Source organism: Poecilia reticulata, linkage group LG10, assembly GCF_000633615.1.
Source record: "Poecilia reticulata strain Guanapo linkage group LG10, Guppy_female_1.0+MT, whole genome shotgun sequence".
In the NCBI taxonomy this organism is placed as follows: domain Eukaryota; kingdom Metazoa; phylum Chordata; class Actinopteri; order Cyprinodontiformes; family Poeciliidae; genus Poecilia; species Poecilia reticulata.
The window spans coordinates 13,368,583-13,374,214 of NC_024340.1; positions in this window are offsets into that span (position 1 = coordinate 13,368,583).

Below are 5,632 nucleotides of genomic sequence, written 5' to 3' on the forward strand. Positions count from 1 at the left end.
CTCAGATTAATTGTTACTGTTATTAGCTTTACATATTGACTTGATACCATCTGGTAAAAACTGAGTACATCACGTGCAAATTTGCCCTAATGACATGTGCAACATTATGTCCTATTATAGAAACATCAAGATGCTCTATACCCAGCACTGTTGCTCACCTGAGCAATAATATGCTCCACTCACAGATTTCTCCAGAGAGGTGCCTCAGCACCTGCCACTGCATGAGTAACGTCTTTCCAAATACTAATAAATGAGTTAGAGGTGTTTCGTTGTGCAACATAAAGCATATGTTATTTGCTTCTGTTTCCAGTGTTTTCTAAAAAAAAAATAAAAAATGTAAATTTACATAGGGGAACAGGATATTGTTTTATAAAACACCATTGTCAAATCCTGATTTTGAAGATAAAATTGTAACAAACTGCAGAAAGCAGCAGGTTGTACTCCATCAATGCTTTGTGCAACCAGTCTTTTGCTAAAGTTTTTTTCCCCCATTACAAGAACTAAGTAGCTCAAGCTCAGTGAGGCTGGGTGGAGAGCGGCTGTGTGTACATCCGTTTTAGCTCTCTCAGTCTAGACTTTGAATGAGCCATTTAGTACATAAAAAAATCTTATCTAAACCAACTTAACTAAAACAACTGTGAAGAATCATTCAGTGTCATGACAATGTTAGAATCAAGGGACCAAGATTTATTTAGTAAATCAGTCATGTGGAGTAATGAAGTTCAATCAGACACAAAAGGTTAGAAGAAAAACCTCTGATTCCACAAAAAGTATTAACTTTTACTGGGGCTGATTGGCTTGATCAACTTATACACCAGCTGCAGAAGTTCAAGACAAAACTAGGATCTATTTTCTAAGTAAACATTTTAAAATCTTCAACATTCCTGATCTGTAACTTCAAGAAAAAATGTGTAGACTATGAGCATGCATTGTTCACAAATATGTTTTCTCCCTATTAATTTTAACCAGTTCAAGTTGAAAATAAAAACTAGATGGTCTTCAGCTACGTCTAAAAAGATTAATTATTTTGTTTTGCAGAATTTATGGCTCATTGTTCTGGTAAATGTATTTTTAAAGCACATTGACTTTGTACCCATGTTCTTAAAAGCAGGCAGGACAATAAGAGATACAGTAATATATAGTTGAGCATTATAAATATCTTGGTCAGAAAAATAAATGAAACTATAACCTGATTACATGTCATTGTACATTGTTTGAAATGCATTTTCTGCTGTCTATAAATAATATTAACCCACCAACATCTGAGAACCCCTAGGGGGATTTCAACGCTGATTCATGGAGCGCTGGTGTTAGAACGCTGAACAGATGCAGGTGGAGTGGATGTACTTTAGTTTGTGATACATTTGCTTTCTGCATAGATGCTGCTTATTGCTGGAGTTGTTGGATAAGCCTCTTAAACTGTCCTCATGAGGCATGCTGATCCAGGCAGCCACAAACGCACACACACGTATACGCACACACACACACACACACACACACACACACCCCCACACACACACCCACACACACACACACACACGCACACACACACTCACAACATGCTCAGACTGAGATAAATTGACTTGATTTTGTGCTTGTGCAAAGAAAATCTGAGACAATGATAAAAGGGCACATTCCGTCTTCAGATAATGTTACTGGAATCTCATTTTGTTTCTTTAATATTCTTTTCTTATTTAACTGGAAGCCAACCATCTCCGTCATTTCACAGTTAGGTGGACTTTTTATCCACTTTGCAATCAAAAGTCATGTGCTGTGACACAAAAGTGACACAAATATTGTCTTTTAAATATTATTAGGCCCTTAATCTGTCAGTCTTACAGTGTCAGCTATGCTATTTTTGTCAGATTTGTTACAGATTGATTTAAAACTTTTGAAATCGGTTAAAACTGTAGATTTTACAACCTTATCAACACAGACAACACAGATATAATTTTCTATTTTTTGATGGTGTGACTTTGTTCTGACCCTTCACGCTTTCTCACATGCAAAACATCAAAATAATTTAAAGTAAATCAGCAATAAAATGAAGGAGTTGGAGATGATTGTGAACCAGGCCAGATGCTAGGCAGTACTTTCAAGAATATAAACCATACTCAAATATTTAAAAATGTTGTAGTTATAGTACATATTTTGGGTACAACATGGAGCTCTAATGAACTCTAATTTGCATTTGTAAATTATTTTTTTCTTTGGTGAATAGGGAACCAAAAGACATTAAGACAACCAGCCCAATTCCTGCAAATGCTTTGACAAAAACACTAAGTTTGTTGTGAGATGGCTGCTGTTTACTAAACACCAAAAAAACTGTCTGCATGATGTTCACAAAGGGCAGAGACACCAAACAACCAGCATCACTGAGCATCACTGGAAACAGGAACTGGAGATAGTCATTTAAATATATGGGTTTAATTTGGACTCCAACCTTACATTTACAAACACATAAAAAAGTAACTCAAGTAGTTAATTTCAACCTACAAAACTCCAATGAGATTAAGCCTTTTATCTCAACTCTTACCTCAACTGAATGATTTTATCACAAATTTATATTGCTTCATTACTTTGTCATTTCTATTAAACAAATAAAATATGGTAAAATATGGAGTGTCTCAAATTGTTTTATTTTCTGTTAATTGCTCATACAGCACTTTGATTTAAAGTGCTGCATGAATAAAATTATTATTCAGGCATTGTGTTAATTCTAGGGTTAGAATGTGTGCCTAGCTCTAAATCAAGTTAAATTTAATGTAAAGCATGCAAAAACACACACACCAAATTACACAATATCATCCATTATCAAACAATGATAAATGTATTAAATCCCTAAAGTTTTAAGCTGTTGTACTTTGTGTTCCCTGTGAATGTATATAAGGAGATTATGTATTTAAATTAATGATAAATTCAATAAAACAGCCTAAAAAAACAGAATAAAAACAAACATAAAGTAGATTTGGAGAACTTAATACATGTATTAATTCAATGCACCTGGGCAAATATGGGTTAATCAATTCAACATGTGATCCAATCTGAACTTCAGCACTTTATCAACCTTTGGTCAGCACATTATGAAATGCACTGCTGTGTCAGAAACCCTGGACAAACTAGTCAAGTGACTTTCTCTGCTTGGAAACTGCAGTCAGCCCATGCATGGCTGTCCTATAAATAGTCTTGCATTGCTTTCCCCACTCTGACTTACTGGCTGCCAGCATTGCAATCACGACTGCTCCTGAACAGTTAGAATGAGGCTGAGTCTTCCTTCCTATTGGCTCTCTGGGTGCACTGCAGCCGCGGCTCTCCCCCTGCCTTTCCCCTCTGCAGTCACGGGATGTTCCTGCGTCAGAGCCGAGCCTCACAAGCTCCGCTGATCATCAGCACCGTATACGGCAATCCTTTGAGCTCCCAGCGCAGCCCTTACATCACGGGCACTTACGTCACACACCAGTGACGACACACTTCAGATTATGTATCCACGCTATTATTGCAAAACTGCTTCTGAGGGAGGGAGGGACGGAGGAATGAGTGTTATGAAATTAGCACATGAGCTGCCCCCCTGTGGAGGATCCTGTAGCAATCAGTTTTCATTATCCATCTCTGGCATCATGTGGAGTTTTGTAACAGTGTTATATATGGCTCTTGGTGGGAGCATTAACTAAAGTTTGCACACACTGATAGAAGGAAATAGTGCAGCTGATAGATACTGTATATTATAGATGTCCCCTGCAGGAATCTGCATTATTTCAGCAAACTTCACCCCTACGCACTGTAGTTTCAGCCATTTACCCAATTTACTCCATAGTTGCTAAAGTGTGACACACAACCTTAACTTTCCATAGTTTAAATTACAATGGTGTTGTGGTTTTAGTTTAATTCATACCAGATGACTCCATCTCAAAGCTTGTTTTATGGTTTAACCCAGAAAACACTTGTGAGGTTTAAGTAACACAAGGATTTGTTTTCCACTACTATCCTCAAAAACTATGTTCTGTTTTGCGTTTAGTGTGAGCTGCCGTCAGTAAACATAGTAAACATCGAAATATGTCCAAAGAAAAAAACAAAGTCTTGTTCTGAAAAGCTTGGGCTGACCCAGGCACGTCGTAGTTACATAAATAAAGAATGTTACCACATCCACCCATGCTCATGAGTTAACCCTGAAAACATGTGGCCTGAGAACAAAATTAAAATCAGTTTCAAATAACACTTCTTTTGGAAATCAGAACTTGTAGCATATATTTTATTTAGTGAGGTGGATATAAGTGATATTGTTTTTGTTTATGTTCTGTCTCAACACATTTAAGTGCAACCTTTATACAAATCATGTTTATTCCATTATAATTAATGCACTGAATCTGATATATATGCATGCAATATAAACTTATTCACTTGTTAAACTAGCCACTAAAAGTTGTGAGTTTTCTTCTGTATGCCTGCAGGAACCTGTTTGAAATTAGTCAAAAAATGTTGAACAAAAGATGTCTTATTTAAAGCTGTGAAAACATTTAGGGAACTTTTACAATAGGTGTTCACATCCCTCAAAAACTGTCAGCTTTTCCACATACTTTCACTGGTTGACACTTCAGCAGTTCCTCTGCACTTGGCCATTGACTTTCTAATATGATAATGTTCTAGATCTGTCCAACATATAACTCTCCTTTTGCTTAATGACCACTGGTTATAGGCACCATGGATGAATGGGCATGCTTGTAATATTTTGCAAGGCTATTTTGGTTTTTAAATGTACAGTAACTGCAGCAGGGATGTGATTTTAGCTAAAAATATGACAGTAACACGTACCTTAGACAGACTATGTATGTCACTGATTCTTACTTAGAAGATGCAGTTGTGATTTCTTGGATTACGAGCTTTGACTATTTGATTTAGAGAGCTGCTTGTTAGTGGATGGCAGATATTAACTTTAGTCCCTCTTGTGGAAGGAACCGGTATTACAAAATCCCATATTAAATGAGCTTCAACAATAAATAAACAAATCATTTTCTTTAAAAACATGAAAATAATATTTTTTACAAAGTTAGAAAGTATTCAAGACAAGAAAAAAATAATAACCAGTTGCCACTAAGTGCTTCCATTACGATTTTTTTTTTGTATTTTCTCACCAAGGTTTATTTTGTGCAGAACATCAGTACTCTTCTCTTCTGTCTACCTGGAGGTAACCAGTTATATTACAGCTCATGTGCTACATGTCTGAGTGAATATGTTCTTATGACATGTGGATAACAACAACGACTCGATGTTACAGCATATCAGTATACTTAACATTTAGGTGTAGCAGATGAATGTTTGTACATAATTTCTTTTTATAAAAAACCATGCACTGGACCTATTTATTTATTTATTTATTTTTCATTATTTTAATTTATTTGTATTGTCTGTCCTTCCTATATGCTGATGGAAAACATATTCTTTATATGCACTTACTGGACAATGAAGCAGATTATTTCTGACAAAAAGTATTTTGTTCAGAAAAACTACGGTTATATCCTATCTTCACTAAGTGATGAAAAAAGTCTTGCATCACTATAAAACATTCAGCTCCTAAATGCTTATTTTTCCTCATATGATGAATTGTTCATATAATCATTAAAAATGCTCCAGTCAA